This window comes from Sminthopsis crassicaudata, chromosome 2 (assembly GCF_048593235.1).
Source record: "Sminthopsis crassicaudata isolate SCR6 chromosome 2, ASM4859323v1, whole genome shotgun sequence".
Lineage (NCBI taxonomy): Eukaryota > Metazoa > Chordata > Mammalia > Dasyuromorphia > Dasyuridae > Sminthopsis > Sminthopsis crassicaudata.
The window spans coordinates 435,880,251-435,903,795 of record NC_133618.1 but is presented as its reverse complement, the minus strand read 5'-3'; the positions used below and the strand labels follow the sequence as shown (position 1 = coordinate 435,903,795).

The following is a 23,545-nucleotide window of genomic DNA, read 5'->3' as shown; positions in this document are numbered from 1 at the left end:
GAGTTCCAGAACTCAAGGGTTAGAATTTGCTACATGGGGGTTGGGAAACCTGAGCAGATCATTAGAATGCCCAAGTTGGCTCAGATGTGATGGGCGCTGGGAGAGCCTGGATATCTCCCACTGGAATTCAAAAGGGTGCTTTTGACCAGGATTTGTGAATCAAAAGTCCTAGCTTCTTCAGCCATGGAGAGGTTGGGAATCAGAAAGGAATCTTAAAGGGACTACAACCTGCATCAATCACATCCTGAACTCCACACTCTTCCTGGTCCGCACTACTTATATTGGATCTATGAGCACAAAACCATGTGATACATGTGTTTGCCAGAATATGAGAAGAGTGATCCTCAAGAGTGGATTTGACCTGGGAGGGACTATATGGGAGAGAGACATTCATCAGAATGTCAAGAGATTATTCCAAAGAGGTTGAACCCCAAGTTCAATTTCTTTCCAAGCTTTCTGTAAGTTTAAGAGTTCCTGTGAATCTTTTATATCTCTGAAAAAAAAAAAAAATATATATATATATATATATATATATATTTTTTTTTTTTGTTTTTGTTTTTGTTTTTGTTTTTTTTTGTTTTTTTTTGTTTGTTTTTCTTTTCCTGAAGCTGGGGTTAAGTGACTCCCCAGGGTCACACAGCCAGGAAGTGTTAAGTGTCTGAGATCAGATTTGAACTCGGATCCTCCTGAATTCAAGGCTGGTGCTCTATCCACTGCGCCACCTAGCTGCCCCCCTGAAAAAGATATTTTAAAAAGATAAAAGGGAGCAGTGGTAAAATAAATCTTACATCCTCCCAGAAAAGGAACCTCAATTATTTAAAAAGGGAAAAAAAGGTATTATGGAATAGAATCAAAGACGTGCCTGGTAACAGTCTGAAAATATAAACAAATGGAGTCTATACACATATATCTTTGGTTTTTTAAGTCATAATTAAACACATACCGATAACTTTAGGTGATAGTCCACTTCCTAAACAGGAAGCCACCACACAGTTATACCTAATAAATACATTTATTTCTGAAAAGTTACCAGTAGAGCAATTTTTTATTGTTGATTTTAAAATTGTATCTTCATTATAAGCTTGTCCAGAGAGAAGGAGAACATGAGCTACAAGAAGTAACAAAATAATATTGATTCATAGGTGTAATATATCAAGATACTATAATTTTACTGATATGTGAGTCACATCAAAACCCATCTGCATTTTAGTAGACAATTTCTGTGAGTAATTATTGCTCAAAAAATTATGCATTTGAGATTCAATCTATACAAAATAATACTTTTTTAATTTAGCTAAGCTGGTCCCCAAATGGCATCCCTAAAGTCTATGACTAGGCCATAGCTTGGTAGAAACTGTTTTACCTTGAATTCTGCTATCATAGCATTTGTGAAATCATAGTCATGCATGTATACATATATTGTATTTAACATATGCTTTAACATATTTAACATGTATTGGTCAACCTGCCATCTGGGGGAGGGAGAGGGGGGAAGGAGGGGAAAAGTTGTAACAAAAGGTTTTGCAATTGTCAAGGTTGAAAAATTACCCATGCATATATCTTGTAAATAAATAAAATAAATAAATAAATAAAAAGCTTTAAAAAAAAAAAGAAAGAAAGAAAGAAAAAAGAAATCACAGTCATGTCCCCAAATAAGACATTGAAGGAATATTTTAATGGAGAAGGAATGCAACAAGCCACAAGCCTACAACAAATCTAAAATCACATTATCTTTTCTTTCTTTTTTAAGAAAGCTTGGAACACATTTAGTATAAACATAATAAATGACAATAAAACGATTTAATGAAAAGAATACAACATATGGTTAAAACATAAAGAGTAGGATGACACAATTTGAAACCCACACACTGTGCCCTAAAATAACTAAAGTCTGGATTAAGTTTGGTGTGCCTCCATTGTCTAAGGTTGCTTTAGGTCTTTTGTAAACCAGAAAACTAGATTTGCATTTGAATGCAAGTTTCTAGATAATATATGAGTTAGCTTTATCCCTAACAGACAATAATAATTTAATGAAAATATATCCTGACCACCTCTTAAACCACTTTACTCTTTAGCTAGCTTTTAGTGAATTACTTTGGGGGGTGGGGAAGGGAAATATATTCTTTGGAATATTTTAAATAAGTAGAAATGTTTGCATACTTATAAAGGAGGAAAAAACCAAATCCTGTGCTTTGTGAAATTACTATGAAAATGTGAATTGAGAGCCTCCAAACATAAGATAAAAAAAAAATTAGAGATATACAAAAGAATCTACATATGTTTCTCTCTTCTCAATAAACAAAGCTTATTAACTTGTTTTAAAAATATTATATGCTAATGACTGCATATGTATTACCTATATCAAAATGCTTGCTTTCTCAGTGTGGGGAAAGGAGGAAGAGAGAATTTGGAACTCAAAACTTGAAGAAAAAAGAATATTAAAATAGTTTTAGATATAATTGAGAAAAATAAAATATTAAATGAAATGGACTGACATGAGATAGACAGCTCAGACCAGATTATTCAATTTAAAGCATCATTTATTAGCCGGCCGGCAACTGACCCCACTAGACAGGCTACTAGAGATCAGCCCCGAGCCTCCAGTGATACAGACTTTTAAGCACTCCTTGGTATAGCCTTGTGGTTACAAGTTTCCTTAACTTTCTGCTTACAAGGGGAAAAATAGGGGACTTATAGGTTGTCTGACATTGTTAGGCAAGCATTCTGTCTGAACATAGTTCCTTTAATTTAGTTTAAGCAACATTTCCTATAAGCCTGAGGCCCCTTGACCCAGGGATGAGGGGGCCAGTCTTTTCTCCATTTCACTCCCCCCTTTTTATGTTCATAGTTGTGACTCATCTGAGGCTAATGAGGAATAAATCATCTTGAGGGTGAAAAGTTTCAGAGTCTGTAGTGACTGATACCAGGACATTGAAGCCTTATAACTGGCCTCCCGGTCATCGAACCACTTACACAAGGAGGGAAGCAATTCCCTAATGACACCTGACCCATTTGCGTAGAAGCAACAAGATTCTCCCAGGGCCACAAACAGTCCCCCTTGCTTCACGAACAGCAAGTCTGACCCACGGTGGTTCTGTACAACTTCCACTAGGGAGTCCACTGATTTTTCTGAATGGGTGATGAGACTCTCTAGAGTTCTAATGTCCGTATCTACCTGGGAGCTAAGAAGCAAATGTAATGCTGGAGAAACTGAGGCAAGATAGAGTCAGAGAGTTCCCAACATTCTATTAATTGGAGAGTTTGATTGACTGGACAGGACTCTATTCTCAAAGTATCCAGTGGTGAATGTGAGTTCTCAATGACATGTATACACACACATGGCTCAATTCCAGGGGTAGACCAAGGCAGGGTCAGGGTCAGGACATTGAGAGTGGGAACAAAGTATTAATCTGGTTTTGACAGTGTGGTGGGAGACACCGGACATTCTGATAGGAGCCAGGAAGTCTGAACTCACCCTTATCTTGAATCTCACATTAATAATTTATAACCTTAGAGCAAGTGGCCCTCAGTCTTTAATGAACTAGAGGAGGGTTTTGCAACTAAAGGGATTTAGGCAGAACAGTTAAGGAAACTGAGGCAGAACCAATAGGGAAACTGAGTCAGGACAACTAAAGAAGACTCTGGTACAACATTCCACACTCTCTCTCTTCTGAATCCTCTGTGAAGCAAATAAACCAAAATAAAACTAGAAAAAAAATGCAAGGACAAGTCTCTCCCTGATAACCCCAGAGTTAACAGAAGTACAAAGGCTCCCTGTTGCAAGCATGTCAGGTCCTCTGCAGTTGGGCCAGCATCTCAGCCAGAGAATCCAGTTTGAGATGGATAGTTCACTGTGAGTTAGGAGGTCTGCAGTCATGTGTGCATTAACTCAGTCTCTGCTTACAGAACAGCAGGGCTCAAGAGCTCAAGGCCCATTCAGAGAGGCAACCCTCTCCATGGGAGAAGGGTAAGGCTTGGAGTAGCTTCACCTATCCCTGCCTAGAGGAACAGACAGGGCTGCAAAAAGGATCAGATTGCAGAGCAGATTATGCACAGTTAGACCATCAAGGCAGGCAAACCCCAAACCTTTAGATGCCTGATATAAAAATACAAGGTCCTTTGAGACTGCTGAAATACTAATTAATGAACTGGGGTTACAGGACTGGAAAATCAGATCAGAGAGAGACTGCCATCCCAAGACAGGTGTCTGATTTCTGGTTGTTTCTAAAAACATAATCCCAAGAACTGAGTCTGCCAGGGCAATTCTAACAGAATAAGGGGTTCCAAAGCCAAAGCATAATAAAAATGGAAAAAAAAAAAAAAAGGACTGTTTGAAAGACTTCCAAATTTAATCTGAACTAGTGATATAGAGGGTGGGGCAGAAGTACCTAAGGCAAAGTGAATAGAAGCTAAGGGTTCCCATTCTTTTAGGTATTTTGAGAAAAACATAAGTTTCCCCAATGTTCTATCTCTTCCTCCCTTTTTTTCTCACAGAAAGGAATTATCAAATGACCATCCACATATAAATCCCAAGAGTGAATCAAAATCCCTATACATAACAGACTAGTACAGTAGTCCTAAAAATCCTTCAAACCTAACAGTAATAGTTATACAGTTTTAACAAATCCCATCCCAAATCTTAAATACACAGTAATAGATGACCCAGTCAAGGTTTCACAGTCAGCCATCAACCATTCCCAAAGACCATCATATCAGTCCATCAGGCATAAGGGGATGAACATTCAAACTGTGTCCTGGCGAAGATGGTCGGTGGCTCTCAGTCCATGCAGAAGGTGGGTGTGCCATGCTGACAAAGCTGATCAAGGTCCCAGAAGCAAGTCAATAACAGTGATTTGATACAAATCTAACAAATAAAGGTGAGAACAGTCTGAGATAAAAAGACTGATCCACCAGACTGCTGCAAAATGTGAAGAGCCAGCAGCTTCCTATGTGAAGAGATGAGTTTGCGTCATAGGACAGGCAAAACAGTTGTAGTTTCAAGTCTTAACAGCAGTTAGGTCTCACAGACCACTGTTAATTGTCCTCTTATCAGTTAGAAACCTCAAAAAAACAAAACAAAAAAAACAAAAAAAAAAATATCCAGTAACAGACAGATGGCCAGGCTAAATATTTGCCTAAGTATTTAGGATACAATGATTATATATAATCAGACTGAAAACAGCAAGGTATGACATAATTGAATTGCATTAACAATTCTATTGACCATTGCTCTGACCATAGAGATCAGTTACAGGAGGAAAAATTGCAAGAACATAACTATAACATAACATAAACAGTCAAAACTCAACCTTCAGCACATACAGGATATAATAGCTTTAACCCAGTTTTATTCCAATCAATTGTTCCACAAACTGTCAGAAGGTGGAGCTTTAAAACTCCCAAATAGCATTAACTAATTAACTATAAGCCCAAGAAAATTTATCTCCAATAACAGATTCCATTAACATTATAGTGATAACAGTAAAAAATCTGTCCCAATGAGTTCACCACTTAAACAATTATCATATCCAACTAAATTTTTCATAAGTGAACATTATACATACAAATCAGTTTGCTTTTAAAATACCCAATACATAGAAAAAAAATCCCAAATTGCATATTGTTCATAACAGAAACATTTTCAAAAAGACAAAGAAAAAAAAATATGATTTTCAGAGGCCCTTTAAATAACCTCAGGAAGACTCAAAACAATCAATTTAAAACTTATACAGAATGTCCAAATATCACATAAGAGAATCCGAAAGATTCTTTAAACTTTTAGAAATAATCCTACCAAAGTATGGATCACATTTATGACCATATTCCTCAAACAAGAAAATTATCATGTATCAAGAAACAAATATTCAGTCAATTAACCTAAAAGCAAGCCTGTCCCTTTAAATCAGTTTTCTGCACTGGCAGTAACTTGATTTTAAAAAATGGCTGGAACGCACTTAGGAGGATGAGAGGAGAAGAGGATTCCATGTGGTCACCCTTCCCCCATTCCTGCATCCCTGGACAAAAATTCCCTCAGGTTCCCCACTCAATTTCTTACATGGGAATCCTTCTCTTTTTTTTTTTTCCAGCTTTGAAAACAGTGTATTTATTTTATGTCTTCTATTTTTTTAAATTAATTTTTATAATTATAACATTTTTTGACAGTACATATGCATAGGTAATTTTTTTTAAACAACATTATCCCTTGTACTCCCTTCTGTTCAGAATTTTTCCCCTCCTTCCCTCCACCCCCTCCCCTAGAGGGCAGGCATTCCATGGGAATCCTTCTCAAGATTTAGCCCATCAGTTTATTTTCTCCCAATATATAGTTTCTTCCCAAGTCTACCAGTTTCCCAACTTTCTCTTTCTCTCATGCTACATACTTAAACAATCTCCAACAACTTTCCTAACTAGATGTTCCACTGCTTAAGTAGCAGGAAGCAGTGTGTGTGGTGGGGAGTGAGTTGAATTTTTATCTTTGAAGACAAAGGATCCTCTTCCCATTTCTCTCTCCCCCACCTCTTTCTGCTGCCAAAACCTTTCTTTTACTTCCTAAAATCATGCAAACCTTTAATTGTTCCTACAAATCAATCCTTCATAAATCACCTGCATTCTTCTTTCCATTCTCTTCAAAACTTTTAAGATTCATAATATAGTGAATAGCTAGATAACTCCATAAAACATAACTTACAATGTTAACAAGTAAACTGAATCAAACCAAACTTTTTTTTTCTACCTGAGTGTTTGTCTGACCACAATTAGCATCTCTCTAATCTGTCCATGCAGAGCTTGAATTGTATTGCTCTTTCCCTTCCTCTTTAGTAATAAAGGTATCAATATTCAAACAAATTCCAAGATCTTATACTCAGAATAAACAAATTTAGCATGCAAAGGCAATAGCAAAATTATTTCCCACAATTTTCAGAATCATCCCAAAGTTCCTAATCAAATGTTTTTCTGCTGCCTGAGTTTCAATCAGATAAGGTTTTATTGCTCTTTACTCTAGCAGGCTCTGAAAACTCTTCAGCCCAGTTTTTTTTTCTTTTACTTACAAATTAGTACATCAGGTTAAAAAGTTTAGAATCACAAGCAAATTTTCAAATAACCAATTCCCAAATTTCTTAATCATTATTCTTAAAACTTAATATAGCTCTTAAATGAACAGAACAGACAAAATAGAACATAGAACACACATCACACGGAACACAAATCACACAGACTGTAGTTACAACATTAAACAAACATTTAACACAAAAAGACTAGTTTGCTTCCAAGAGGCTCCCTGGCCCATGACACCAGAGAGAACTAAAGCAAAACACAGACCAATGAGACAGACACACAACACAAGGGAGACAACGAACCACTGGAGGGAACCAGTCAGGACCATCACACGGTCAACAAGGGCATTCATGCTACATCCAGCTTAGCTACTTGCTACTGCTACAGGAGTACTCACCAGACCAGAGAGAAGGCTGCAGGACAGTCAGGCAGTTGCAGGGGCCTTTCAGGATGCTATTGACCAGATTAGAATTTTGGATTTATGTAGAATCAACCTACACTGTTTCAAACTTGCCTGGGGCCAGGGAACATCAATCCCAATGGCCACCCCCTATCTGTTAAAAATAGAAAGTGTTATTAAGTTAAATAAACATGTCTTATTCTCTAAGTCAGTGGATTTCTTGGATAATAAAATTCTTTTATTAAATCAGCAACTTTTGACCAACCTAACTCTAAGATGGAGTGTTGTAATGACAATTATGAAGCAGAAATTTGAGTGACTATTGGTGACATAATTTTACAGTGGTCATCTCTGTTTGATGCAATTGTCTGAAGTTGAGATAAAAATTGAATATGAGATTTTGTTGACTTGATTTTCATTAAGTTCTGTCTTCAGTGCTTAAAAAATGCCCACTTTTCCTTCTAGAAGAATTCAAGTGGTATCCAGAACTGAAAATATCAGATCCCTTAGAAAAGTAAAATAGACAGAAAGCCCAAAAAATAGTGTAGGAATACAAGCAAATCCACAGAAGTTTTGGGAAGATGTTTCTGAAGTAACCCAGACATCAGGCTCTGTGGCTGCAATTACGTTTTCACACACACACACACACACACACACACACACACAAAGACAAGATAAATGATGGTTTCCTGTCAAAATAATACTCCTAAAGTAACAAAATGGGTATAGGAAGTAACTATTCTAATTTAACTGTGTGTTATAATAGTTTTTTGTGATATGAGATTTAAAGAAAAAAGCAGCAATGGCACTACGATCCTGAAAAGAAGCATCATTTTAAGTCTTATCACCAGAGTTCTACAGCAGGATAACTCAACTTAGTTTTCTAATGCTAACCCTGTTTCCTAGTGTCACAGTAAGGATTCAAGCCTTTCTGCATGTTTAATATGCTCTTCCTGCTACAGAGATGTAGTAAGCTTCTGCAAATGTAAAATGGTAAGTGATGGAGGGTCCCTGGCCCTGTTCAAGGCCTGTGTAATTTTTCCTTTCCGTTTCTTATTGGCATATGCATGGTGATAAAATTTCATCTAATTAGCTGTTGAGCCAGAAGTAAATGTGCATACAGAAAGCATGAACCTTCAAAATGATTCTCTCCTCCCAAACAATTTTGAGCAAAGAGGAAGAACAACTATAGAACTCCAAGTAAGGAAGGAGTCTCAAATCTCTTTCAAACCTGGGTGCCATATACCTGTGAAAAAGGATTTTGTTTTCAGTAAACTTATTTATTTTTAATACACACTATTTTATAAATAATGTTGTGGGAGAAAAATCAGAACAAAAGGGAAAAACCATGGGAGAGATGAAAAAACAGAAAAAAGAAGTGAACATAGCATATGTTAATTTACATTCAGTCTTCTTAGTTATTTTTCTGTATGCATATAGCATTTTCTGTCCAAAGTCTATTGGTATCGCTTTGGATCACTAAACCACTTAGAAGAGCCAAGTTTTTCATAGTTGATCATTGCACATTCTTACTATCATTGTGTACAATGTATTCCTGGTTCTATTTGTTTCTTCAGCATCAATTCACAATTTTTTCCAGGCCTTTCTAAAAATCAGTTTCTTCATCATTTTTATAGAACAATAATATTTCATTACCTTCATATGCCCACAACTTGTTCAGTCATTCTCCAATTGATGGGCATATAGTCATTTTCCAATTTTTTGCTACCACAAAAAGAATTGCTATAAATATTTTTGCACATGCAGTCCTTTTCCCTCCTTTAAAATTTACTTGGGATACAGACCCAGTAATGGCACTGCTGGGTCAAAGGGTATGCACAGTTTGATAGCCCTTTCAGCATAGTTCCAAATTGTTTTCCAGAATAGTTAGATCAGTTCACAGGTCCATTAGGAGCATATGGCATGATTGATTTTCTGTGTTTGTTGTGTTTAGTCTTTCCTGATGTTGGATAAATGGATATCAGAGAAGGAATGAACTTAGGCTATCACCTAATAAGTTTTTAGAAGTCAGAAGAACCACAAAAGATCCAGTTGTGGAGATGATAGTGGTCTTCTGACAGAAAACAACAACTGAACCTAAGCAGAAACAAGCCATGAGAATCAACCAGTGTGACCCAGCCCAGCAAGAAACTAACCCAGCAGGGTGTGCATCTTGCAAGAAAGAAAGCAACAAGAAGCTGGACCATACCCAGAAGTAAAGATGGTAGGAGACATATTTGTAGCTACCACTTTAAGTATGAACTCACTCTCCCCAAGGACTCCGGTGGTAAATATAAAGTTGGTTCCTGATTTTAGAGGGTTTTATATTTTGGATATTTCTATACTTTAAAAGTTAATATCCACATGTTAAAGCTATTTGGTGTTAACTAGGAAGGAAATAAGCATTGATATAGTACTTACAATGTGTCAGATGCTTTTTACAAATATAATCTGATTTAATTCTCACAACAACCCTGCAAGGTATCGATATCCCCATTATATTGGTGAAAGTGAGGCAAGTAGCATTTAAGTGATTTCCCTAGGGCCATAAAGCTAGTTTCCGGGTGCAGATTTCAACTTGAGTTTTTCTAACTCCACAACTCCTGGCTGCCTCCAATTGAAGGACTAATCTCTGTTTAGGTGATATTGTTGAAATAACAATAGAGTTAACTGACATTGGAAAGATACTAACTAGCTAAAAAGATATTGGGGCAGTAGGGAATAGCAGTAGGGAAAGATAGCCTTAATTCCTTAGGCTGTCTATACTTCAAATCCTGAAGGGGAGAAGTCTTGCTCTGGGGATTTAACCTGCCAGGGGAATGGAATTGTGAGAGTAAATCCAGAGTCTAGAATAGCTACATGTGAGGAACTATCTGGAATTTGAAGCCAGGGCATATACTTCATCCAAACTTTTTGGAGACTACTGGTTTTTGTCAACCAATATGTTGCTTTGGCTTGAAGAAAGAAGCTGATCAAGGAATACAAAAGTTCTTAAATAAGCAGAAAGTACATTTGTTAGAAATCATTACAGTAAATGATGTTTTTTCCTTCATTGTGGTTGTGGAAATTCATGTTGAGGGGAGAGAAAAACCTAGTGGTCTTAAAGTAATAGAAGGTGAATCAGGTCTCCGATTCATGCATTTAGCAAGAGCAAATTTCTGCACATTAAAATTCAGTATGATTAATTCCATATAAATATTGATATATGTATATACATATAACCCAAGGCCATTAGTTGAATTTATTTTGCACATTCAGCTCCAGAGCAATTCCTGTAATTTTATTTGCATATGAGGCCTTTAGGGATCAAGTTCCCTTAGGATATCATTAGTTATTTTCAGGAAGGAATGGTAAAATTTTCTTTGGCACCCCAGAGGAGAACAGTCACCTGAGAAGTATTAGAATTAACCCTAAAAACCAAGAGAATCACCTGATTTGTTCCTCTGCTTCAGTAGAGTCTTGTAGCTGGAGAAGCTTAAATTCAAACACCAGCTCTTCTATGTTCTACCTACTCTCCATGTGACTTGGAAGTGCTTGTGACTTAGTTTTCTCACCTGAAAATAAGAAGATTGAACTAAATTATCTCTGTTGTTTCTTCCTGCTCTGTATCATTCACTCATTTATTTATTGATAAGCATGTATAAGGCACTGTGCTAGGCTCTGAAAAATGCAAAGAAAACCAAAACGTCCCTATCCTCAAGGAGCTTACATTCTATTGATACGCTACAATCCTTAACCTAAGTAGGGGCCCCTACTCCCTTCTCACATTTAAACCTGTTCTAAAGGGATGGTGGTGGTTCTTTCTGGCTCCTTGATGCCCTCCCGGGAGGAAAACTCTAAAACAAAGCTCAGGGATGGCATGTCTGAGGTTTTTTCATATGCAGAAAATAAGACTCTTTTCCTTCAAAAATATTTCATATACACTATGAGTTTGAAGTAAGAAAAAGCTCTTTATTTTTCCCTAATCCAGAATGTACATAAAATGTAAAGGACTCAGGTCTGCATGAACAAAAATAAACAATGCATTCATTTATTTGGTATATTCAGTATATTGTCCCAAAAAGTAAAGCTCCTTTGTGGGAATAGTGAACAAATTATTTCCCATTCACCCCAGGCCAGCACTATCTGAGCTCAGACACAAAATATTCATGGAAGAGTGTTAAGACTCAGATCTCTTGGTTATTTTATTTATTAAGTACTGTATTCCGTACACTATGCATAGTATATTGGAAATAAAAAGAAAATTTAAAAAGTAGTGTTTATTCTCAAGGAGTTCACTTGCTACTGATTGTGGGAGACAGTACTAAGGAGAACCCAATACTAAAACCTATTTACCTGAGCTAAAAGGTATGTGTGTGATGTATTAATGATGTGGGTTGTGCTCCCTTTAAGAAACTAGTCCTTTCAGATGGATTTATTCCTTTCAGATTCCCAGCCCCTCCTAGCTGCTGCATTATCAATTCATGAAGCTAGGACCTTTGATTCACAAATCCTCACACCCCTTTAAATTCTAATAGGAGATCCAGGCTCTCCCAGTCCCCATCTGATCTGAGCCAACTTGGGCTGTCCCAGCCTCCATTCTGATGATCTGCTTAGGTTTCCCAACCCTCATCAAGCAAATTCTAGCCCTCCCTGAAACCCTTGGGTGGAGCCAACTTGGGACTCCACCCATAGGCCCCTTTAGCTAAATCTCTCATTATAAAAGAGCCAAGCTGGAGTCCTCTCTTTGCAGAGGGTCTAAACATGCCAGCATCATGCCTTGCACTGAAGATTCTCTGCCCCCTGGAACACTGTTTCTGGTGCCCTCTTATCTCTACCTTCACCTTCTACTAACTAGACTTTAACCTTACTTCCAATACCCATAAAAACCTCTTTTATCAATCTAGGATTTCAGGTCTGTAAATTCCTTTACAGGGGACTCTTGCACTACCACTAGACCTCATTTAACTCTGTATCCTTGCACCAAATCCAGAGGGGTTGCAGGGGAGCTCTATTTGACTCCCTGTACCCCGAACCTGCCAATAGACCTCAATTAAACCCTAATTTCATTTAGGTACCCCAATTCTAAACCTCATCATTAATACAATATATTGTTTAAGACAAGTATTAGATACATATTTTGTGACAATTCTAGCAAAACTGGCTACTCACTGAAATAATTCAATTGAATATACATAACCTATATCAAATTGTTCACTGTCTTAAGGAGGTGAATGGGAAAATTTGTAACTCAAGATTTTATTTTAAAATGAATGTTAAAAATTGTCTTTATATGTAATTGGAAAAATAAAAATACAATTTAAAAGAGAAAAAAAGGAATAATTCAACTACAAACAGCTTATAGGGGAAATTTTCATTAAATGTTCTGAGAATATTTTATCATGAAAATGGATTGTAAACTCCTCGAGGGCAAGGACTGTTTCCAGTACACAATGTACACTTAGTAATAAATTTTGCTAATTTATTGGATGTTTAGTAATTTATTAGATGACAGTAATTAAGCAATATTCAAACTATTAGATCCCTTAAACTAGTCTTGAACCCCCAAATAGAAAGAACCAAAGGGATCCAAGGAGAATCAAAGATTTGCACTAAAAAAATCACTTACCAAAGACAAAAAAGTCTCAAAAGCCATTTTGAAGTATATTAGATAGGTAAATGATAGCTATCTAGGGTCATAGGATGAATGGAAAATCCACAGTTATAAAAAATGCAGAAAAACTGGTTGTCAGCTAGGGAATATATTAAATTTACCAAGAATTTAAATTTTGTATTTTGTAATTCTATGCTTTCAACCAAGAAAAATTATAGTTTTGTTAGGTATACTCTAAGCCTGTGATTTCATCTGTAAAAAATCCTCCCAGGTGAGGAAATTCCTTTGCTCAGTGTGGATCTGCAATTTATAGTCATAGAAAATAGCCTAGAATTCAGCTTCTTAAATTATGAGTCAAGACTCCATATGAGGTCTCATAAGGGAATGTGGGGATCATGAAATTATGATTTGATCAGTAAATGTTTGATTTGTATACCTGCTTTATATACCTATAAACCTGGTATCACATAAAAAATGTCTTGGGTGAAAAGGGGCCATGAGTAGAAAAAGTTTAAGAAGTCCTGATCTAGCACAATTAATAAATTACATATCAATCATGGGTTTTTACATCCTATTATGTCTTTTGCATAAATGGACAAAAAGTAAACAGAAATCAGCCTATTAGATGGCTCAGTAGCATTTTATCAGACCCTGATAAAAAGACGTATTAACATACTTCGATCCAACTCTCCTCATACTCCTAGCACCATCTGCTGTAGAGAAAGGGAAGGAATGCTTGAATTTAGTTATAATTTTATTTCTAAACCTTGATAATCATTTATTTTTACTGACAGAAAAATATAATTTCTAAGAAGAAAGTTCATCAAAATCCTTACCTAGCTAAGTTATACAGTATAGTCTCATTTATTTAGCCTTCACTGTTTTATAATGTAAGGCAGTTAGGGTAGAGTGCTGATCCTAGAATCCGAATGGCCTTTTCCTGAGTTCAAAACTATCCTGACACTTTCTTGTATCATCTAGCTTTGTTTATATATTTTTCATCTATAAAATGAATTGTGAGAAATATGGCAAACCATTCCAGTATCTATGAAAACCATAGAATAAGGTCATGAAGAGTCAGACACTACTAAAAAATGACTGAAAAACAAACAACAAAATTTTATAATTTAGCAAAATTGAACTTGTACAAGAGCTCAAACATATATTTTTCCTACTAATAAAAAAGTTTACTACGCAAATTTAAAATGCAAACAATGACTGTAAAGAGTTGTTTAACATATTTGAGAGTAAAAAAGAGAAGTGAGGGAAAACAGTAAGTATGCTATTAAAAGAATATAGATCCCTAGGAAACATCCAGGAAAAGTTCTAAATGCCAGAAAACACACACACACACACACACACACACACACACACACACACACACACACACACACACTCAGCTATAAATTCCTCCTTCCAAGGTTGCACAAATCAAAATTTGTTAGAAGCTGGGAATTTAGATAAGTCAGGTAGAAGATACATGAATCACAAAGCAGTGCTCAAAACTATGGAAGAGTCAGTATTGGGGAGTTGTGGAGTTTTAAATAGGAAGAGCCTAGTGAGGAAGGTGCTTGGATAGCCATGAGAAAAGAGAGAGTGAAAGAGAGGCTAATTCTGGCCTATGACAGTAATAGAAAGTCTTCTCAGAAGACCTGAGCAGCAGAGCAGCCCTGAGCCCTGACAAAAGCAGAAGAAAGAACTTAATCAGCATCTAGGCCAGTGGTCCTCAAACTTTTTAAATAGGGGCCAGTTCACTGTCCCTCAGACTATTGGAGGGCCAGACTATATAGTAAAAACAAAAACTCACACTCTGTCTCCACCCCATTTGCCATAACCTTGTGGGCCACATAAATGTCGCATCTGGCCCGCGGGCTGTATTTTGAGAACCCCTGAATTCTTGACAGAACTACCCCCATCTGGTATCCAGGCATCTAGGCCTGAAATATGGTAAGAGACAAAGCCAAACAGAAATTGGTGCCTAGTTAGTCATGATGCTTATGACCATGCAAGAGCTAGCAAAATGATCCAGGACCATAGACAGGAAATTTGAACTAAGTAACATCTACACACTACACTTTGAGACACCCTGAAGTGATATAAGCCAATCAAAGAAGAGACCAAGTACTATATAGAAGCACTTTGGATTGAGAGAGTCCCAAGGGATTAACCTTGAATAAGAAAGCAACAGCATAATAAATCCAAGTAGAACTTCAAGAGGAAAAATAATCCTGGCTACAAGATTGTATAAGAATATCTGGAAGAAATGAAATGAAATAAAAAATGGAATAACTACAGAAAAAAAAATTGACAAGGAAAACTGATAACAGAACAGGTAGTAAGAAATTTTGCTCAATAATTGTATGCTGTGAAAATTAGAATGGAAAAAAGAAAAAACAATAATTCAATAAGACAATAAGAAATGTTATGATAAAAATGTATTAGAAAATGTAAGAATATATTATAAGAATGACCTAGAAAACAGGTCAGTAAAAGATAATCTAATAATTATTAAAATGCCTAGAAATAATATTCCCCCCAAACTCTTAGTGATACTGATGAGGTTAGTGGCAGTGCAGGGAGTTGTGGAAATTCCCTTTTAGTCAGAGGCACAGGTTCTTCATGAAAGAATTCACAAACCCAAAGAGTTTTAGAGGGCAAAAATGGAAGTTTCTTGTTGGATGAGAAGTCAGCTTTGCTAAGAGACTGGCTTCTTTAGTGGCAAAGTCCTGTTAGAGAAATGGAGGCTAACACTGAGAAGAGACTGTCTTCTCAGCAGGCAAGGTCCTGGCAGCTATACCAAGAGACAAGGCATAGTCCAGCTTTGGACATTCTGCAAAGAAATGAGTAAACAGGAGCAGATCTTGGCAGGGGTGCTGGGGCAGTTTGAGCTGATCAGACCAGGATAATTTTATAGATTAAAGGGAACATAATTTCACACCTCCATCAATACAAAATATGTAAATGAATATTACCCACATCTCTTAGATCTGGAGCACAAAATAAAATACAAAAGCATCCACCAGTCACTTCCTAAAACTCCAAAATAAAACTTCCAGGAACACCAAGCTAAAATTTAGAGTTTACAGAGCAAAGAAAATTTCTTCAGGCAGCCAAAAAGAAAGTTTAGGTATCAAGGCACAGTGAAGATCACACAAAACATTACAACTACCCCTTTACCGAAAAAGAGACTTTGGAATATGCTATTTTACTACAATAAAAGCTTAAATCCAAGAGGAAAAAAAATCTGGCAAAACTAACTTTCTCTAAGGAGTAGGGGAAAGAATTATTAATAAAATAGAAGATTTCCAAGCATTTCTCATGAAAAGAACAGCAGTGAGTAAGAAAGAATGAAAGGAAGGAAGGAAGGAAGGAAGGAAGGAAGGAAGGAAGGAAGGAAGGAGGGAGGGAGGGAGGGAGGGAGGGAGGGAGGGAGGGAGGAAGGGAAGGAAGGGAAGGAAGGAAGGAAGGAAGGAAGGAAGGAAGGAAGGAAGGAAGGAAGGAAGGAAGGAAGGAAGGAAGGAAGGAGGGAGGGAGGAAGGGAAGGAAGGGAAGGAAGGAAGGAAGGAAGGAAGGAAGGAAGGAAGGAAGGAAGGAAGGAAGGAAGGAAGGAAGGAGGGAAGGAAGGAAGGAAGGAAGGGGAGGGAGGGAGGAAGGGAAGGGAGGGAGGGAAGGAAGGAAGGAAGGAAGGAAGGAAGGAAGGAAGGAAGGAAGGAAGGAAGGAAGGAAGGAAGGAAGGAAGGAGGGAAGGAAGGAAGGAAGGAAGGGGAGGGAGGGAGGAAGGGAAGGGAGGGAGGGAAGGAAGGAAGGAAGGAAGGAAGGAAGGAAGGAAGGAAGGAAGGAAGGAGGGAAGGAGGGAAGGAAGGAAGGAAGGAGGGAAGGAAGGAAGGAAGGAGGGAAGGAAGGAGGGAAGGAGGGAAGGAAGGAAGGAAGGAGGGAAGGAAGGAAGGAAGGAGGGAAGGAAGGAAGGAAGGAGGGAAGGAAGGAAGGAAGGAAGGAAGGAAGGAAGGAGGGAAGGAAGGAGGGAAGGAAGGAAGGAAGGAGGGAAGGAAGGAAGGAAGGAAGGAAGGAAGGAAGGAGGGAAGGAAGGAGGGAAGGAAGGAGGGAAGGAAGGAGGGAAGGAAGGAAGGAAGGAGGGAAGGAAGGAAGGAAGGAAGGAAGGAAGGAAGGAGGGAAGGAAGGAGGGAAGGAAGGAGGGAAGGAAGGAAGGAAGGAGGGAAGGAAGGAGGAAAGGAAGGAGGGAAGGAAGGAGGGAAGGAGGGAAGGAGGGAGGGAAGGAGGGAAGGAAGGAGGGAAGGAAGGAGGGAAGGAAGAAGGGAAGGAAGGAAGGAAGGAGGGAAGGAAGGAAGGAAGGAGGGAAGGAAGGAGGGAGGGAAGGAAGGAAGGAAGGAAGGAGGGAAGGAAGAAACCAATGAAAGAATACACATACTCATCATACTGACAAATGACAGAAAAGGACAATGAAAACTGTTGGAGGGATTTGGGGAAAATTACATTGTTGGTGTAACTGGGAATTAGTCTAGCCATTTTGGAATTATGCCCCTAAAGTCATTAAAGTGTACAAACCTTTAGAAAGAGTAACACCATGAATATTATGGAATATTATTGTTCTGTAAGAAATGACCAGCAGGATGATTTCAGAAAGGCCTGGAGAGACTTACATGAACTGATGCTGAGTGAAATGAGAAGGACCAGGAAATCATTATATACTTCAACAACAATACTGTATGAGGATGTATTCTGATGGACATGGCCATTTTCAACAATGAGATGAACCAAATCAGTTCCAATAGAGCAGTAATGAACTAAACCAGCTATACCCAGTGAAAGAACTCTGGGAGATGACTATGAACCACTACATAGAATTCCCAATCCCTCTATTTTTGTCCCCCTGCATTTTGGATTTCCTTCACAGGCTAAATGTACACTATTTCAAAGTCCAATTCTTTTTGTACAGCAAAACAACTGTTTGGACATGTATACATATATTGTATTTAATTTATACTTTAACATATTTAACATGTATTGGCCGACCTGCCATCCGGGGTGGGGGGGGGGGAAAGGAGGGGAAAAATTAGAACAAAAGATTTGGCAGTTGTCAATGTTGTAAAATTACCCATGCATCTATCTGGTAAATAAAAACTATTAAAAAAAAAAAAAAAGAAAGAAAGAGTAATGCCATTATTATGCAGATAGACCAGAGATATCAAAGAAAAGGGGAAAGAAACCATATATTTATTTATAGCTATTTTTCAGATTAGGGGAAAAAAACTGGAAACTAAAAGAAATGTACGTCTCTAGTAGAACGAATAAATAATTATCCTTTATGAATGTAATAAGATATTACTGTGCCACAAAGTATAATGAAATGGACAATTTCAGAGGAAATTGGAAAGACCTATATGAAATGACCCAGGATGGGATTATTAGAATGAGAACACTTCTTACAGTGATAATATCATAAAGAAAAACAACTTTGAAAGACATTAACACTCTCATCAATGACTCCAGAGGACTGAACATGAAGATTGTTATCCACTAGTAGAGAAGTTATAGATGCCAGATATAGATGGGACTTACATTTTTGACGTGATCATTATTTTCTTTAACTATTCAGGACCAGAAAAAAATAAAATAAAATTTGGGAAAATTCACAAATTAAAAAAAAAAGTTTTAAAAAGTTAACTATTTGGGGCAGCTAGGTGGCGCAGTGGATAGAGCACCAGCCTTGAATTCAGGAGGACGGGAATTCAAATCTGGTCTCAGACACTTAACACTTCCTAGCTGTGTGACCTTGGGCAAGTCACTTAACCCCAGCCTCAGAGGAAAAAAAAAACAAAACTATTTTCAGGCATTTTGGTACTGTCATTGTTCCTTTTTCTCTTTATTCATCATTTGTGGGATTTTTTTTCTCTTACACAGTTCTCACTTTTGTTTTTACTAATATTTTAAAAAGATTACCTGGTGAGGCAGCAAGATGACACAGTAGCAGAATACTGGCTCTGGACTCAGGAGAACCTGAATTTAAGTCCAGCCTCAGATATTTACTAGCTGTGTGACCTTGGGCAAGTCATTTAATCCCAATTACCTCAAAAAAATAAAAGTAATAAAGTTGTTAGCTTTGCTAAAAGCTCTCCCTTAAATGGAGATAGTAACCAAACTTTATGCCTCCAGGATCACTTACCTAGCTCTAAGTTTCTCTATCAGTATAACTTCTAAACCCTATCTCAGATATGGTCTGCTCTAAGGTTTAAGGTGAGGGCAGCTAAGTGGTAAAGTGAATAGAGCCAGGCCTAGAGTCATGAAAATTCATCTTCCTCAGTTCAAATCTGGCTTCAGATATTTACTGGTTGTATGACCCATTTAACTCTATTTGCCTCAGGTCCTCATCTGTAAAATAAACTGGAGAAAAAAAATGGCCAACAATGTCAGTATCTTTGTCAGCAAAACAAACATATGGGGCCATGATGAGTTTTAATGACTCAGCAACAAAAGATTCAAGGCACTCTGTCTGTGAATCAGCATAATCTCAAAGCCACATGGCCCATGTGTTCTTGAGGATGTTTTATTTTTACCAGTCAACCTGAAGATACAGTAGGTTTTTTAAAAAAGACATTTCAAATTGAATATCAAGAAGTTCCACAAATCATATATGGATTATGCCTGCAGGATACCATATTGCAGGAGATGCCATAGATGTAAGGCTACACACATAAACAAGAAAAATACATGAAGATTACATACCTAGAGAATGTCTAGCCAGGGAACATTTACGCAAAAGCAACCAGACACCAGGAACCAGTGAGATGAAGGCAATTAACACCTCCAATGTTATTGTGCTACTAATGTCATTATGGGACTCTTCACTAGGCTTGAGATATTCAGCCTCTTCAGGGTCATCTACTATATTTTTCTACATATCTTCTGTAGTCCAGGAGTGAGAGATTTTCTCTGGCAGGGGGAATTGTTTTTTTGTGAATAACTATAAATTTGTGAATAACCATAAATCATCCCACCCACTTGCAAAAGCTAATAAAAAGTACTGGGATAACTTGTATATTCTTTTGAAAATCCTATACTTCTGCTGCCACCTCTGACTGGGTGAAATTATTATGGGGAAGATTCCGTTAACCCCATTACCTTACCCAATTATGGCACCTCTTGTTCTATGTAAATCTCAGTGCTGAGCTAGGTAGTACTGAAAAGGAATAGCAACTTTGTCCTTTCTCTTAACAAAAGTTTTTTTGTTCTGCCTTCTGACAAGTACATAGTTTCACAGAAGGAAATTCAGTTTATCTAATCCTACCCCCTCTTTTTGCAGGTGAGAAAACTGAGGTCACAAAGCACAAGGTATAGAAATACTGTAACATGAAGAAGCCGAGTTAGTTAACTTTCTAAAAATCAGAGCTATCCAAAAGTGAGAGGGGATGCCCCTTCCCTTATAATGGGTTCCCTGAAAATGTTCAAGTGTTCAGAGATGTTATCAAGTTCTTTTCTCTGCGTGTTAAATTATGATTATATTCTTGTACGATCAAATAAGAGTACTTTAATAGTGAAGGCTTATAATTATTCTTCAAGTATTTGAAGAAATTCAACTTATCTCATGTGGGTTTCAGAAGACATAACTATTCTATTAGATTTGGCAAAGGAATGAAGGAATAGAAAGATAATTGAAACTGTCTAGCAATACAATGTGCAAAAATGGTGAGTTCCCTGTGACTGAGTGTTAAAGCAGAAATTTTAGTCCATTTTATTTCTGTCTCCACCTGTACTAGGCTAGTAATCATAGAATGCTTTTATAGATTGGATGATTGGATGACATATTGTTATTGGAAGTAGTATAGAGCAAATGCTTTGGTGGAAGGCAAGTCAAGATGATAAGATCCCTTTCAAATCTGACTCTGTGACTCATTAGCATTAACAAACATTATTAAATGCCAATTAGGGGCAAATCACTACAAATTCCAAATATAGGCCTTTTCAGGTACTAAACTATCAGAGGAGATAATCTAGTGCTCTTTCTACCAAACCACCCTGACTTTTTTTTCAATACTCCCATGGAACTCAATAATGGAAGAGGTAGAACATTCTTTTTGGAGATAATTCTAATTCTTAAAAAGTTCTTCCTTATATTAAACTAAAGTGAGGCTTCTTGTTATTTCTAATCATTGGTCTAGATATTCCCTCTGAAATTACGCAGTATAAAATAAATTCCTTTTCTAGAGAATGGTGTTTCTGATGCTTGAAAACAGTTATATTCAAAACTAAAATAGCCACAACAGAATCTGAAGGAATCTGGAATTAATAGCAAGATTGTAGCCCATTATCAAGAATGATCATATTGTAGGGTTTTTTTTTAACACTTACATCTAAGGGATATCGTAAGAACCTAAAGAGATAATATGGGTATAATGTTTTGTAAACCTTAGTCAATCATAATTTTAACTATGATAATTATTTAAGCATTCTTTTTTATTATGAGAAATAGCATATTGCATATTTTAATGATTGTTTAATTTACACTTCCACCAGAGAGGTGATATAGAGGTTTTTTTTTTTTTCCTTTTGGACTTAAGTATATTTACTTTTATTTTAACACTTCTATTTAGCCTTGGGATGAAGAGGAAAGAGGGACCTTAGAAATCATCTAATATAATCCCTTTATTTACGTATAAGGAAACTGAAACCAAGAGAAGTTTAATCAATTATTATGAATGGTCAAAAATGGGTGACAAGTGTTAGAGATGTGATCCAAACACAAGTTTTTATATTCTAAAATCAGTAATCTCTTTACTATTCTCATACCATCTCTAATGACTGAACATTATTAGTAGGTTTTATTGATTATGGGGCTAGGCTCATGGGGCTATAACTTACCAAACTGAATAAGAAATTGATCCTTATAAGCTTAATTGAAGCAATGGCTCTTTTGTGTAAAAGGAAAAATCTGTCAAAATAAGTTTCCAGCCAATTCTTCTTCAGTGTGATTCTCAAGCTTATGATGTTAACTCACTAGATTACATAGATAAATATAGAAATCCAGATAAAAATCATGTATTAAATAGATTCAGTAGGAAAATACATCACCTGAGGAATAAAATGAAGACCTCTCAAATGTAGTAATTACAATATTAGCAAGGTGACCTATAGAACAAAAAAAAATTAGAAATTAGAAAATTAACAAAAAATCCAACTGTTGGTGCTATAAATCAGTAACATTTTGGAAGCTAAAGAAAAAGATAAGGCTATATTACATATCCAATTATCTACACTGATGAAACAAAGAATCATGACATTCAGAATCCATAATAAAAGATTATCTAAGAGCCATTTACTAAATATACTCACATATCATTGTCGCTTTCTTATTACCATTTTTTGAAATGAAGGAAGGAATTTCAAACAAAATTCCCTGCTAGTAGAAGATAATGTCAGACCTAGTGTATAAATATGTCCTCCTTTGCAAAAAAGTTTCATAAAAATAAAATTACAAAGGAAATTTGAGAAATTCAGTTTAGGCCACTTGAAACAAACTACTGATAGGTACTGAATATGCATAGACAACACACATTGTCAGAAATAATCATGGAACTTATCTATCTAAATGTCAAGGCTTCAAAAGGGGAACAACATTACTTTAAATTATTTTAATATTGCTTAAATTTATACTGATCAAATGCAGCTATCAAATTTGTTCAGTTTTAATAATAGATCTAAATTATACCCAGAGAAAGTACTTATGTAGGTAGAATGCCCAAGTATGTTTCAAAACTTGAATCTTTAGGATGTGATGTAATTTTGCTCTAAATTACATCTGTATCGTTCTCTATTGCTCTACTACCCTCTTACCATACCATTTCAGTAAATGTCTTTGTGTTGAACTAAGTGTGTACTCTGAATGACTGAAGATATATATGTGGGGACTTGTGAATTCTAGTTTTAGAAATACAGACCCACAGAGTACTTTGGCCTGGAGTAGTCATTCCAAAGGAATCTAACTTATCCATAGGAGTTAGAGATAGTTTAGAGGTGATATAATAACAAAAGCTTTTTGATGGTTTCACATAAAACCCAAAGTTGTCCATGAAAATTTATAGCTTATGCCACTGGCCCAAACTACTTATTCATGCATGATCAAACACATAATTCACATAGACTTGTCCTGTTGGCCCCAGACAGCAAAACTAGGAGCAATGTTAAGAAAAATTAAAGAGACGAATTTCAGCTTGGTAGATTTCCCAATAGAGTTGTCCAAAAGTAGAAGGATTTTCACCAGGACCTAGCTGGTTCCCTATTACTTAGGAGTCTTTGAATGGAAACTGACTGATCACTTGTCACAAACATTGTCAAAGGGATTCCTGTTTAGGTAGAAGCTGGACTCAGTACCTTCCCAGCTCTGAGATTCAGGAACAGAATCCTTCTTAGTTGTTATGTATTAATTGTAGTCAAGAAACATCCTAATAATGGATAGCAGTGATGCGGGATGTCTTCAGGTCTTT

General features: G+C 36.7%; 1 long non-coding RNA gene across 1 annotated transcript; it reads right to left on the bottom strand.

The window, feature by feature from the left end:
* Window positions 1–1,029: 1,029 nt before the first annotated feature.
* Window positions 1,030–23,505, bottom strand: LOC141553580 (uncharacterized). Its single transcript, XR_012485533.1, has 5 exons — window positions 23,433–23,505; window positions 22,134–22,190; window positions 10,887–11,010; window positions 7,454–7,610; window positions 1,030–1,108 (listed from the first exon to the last, which is right to left on the bottom strand). It is a non-coding gene; the product is annotated as an uncharacterized LOC141553580 (long non-coding RNA).
* Window positions 23,506–23,545: the final 40 nt, after the last annotated feature.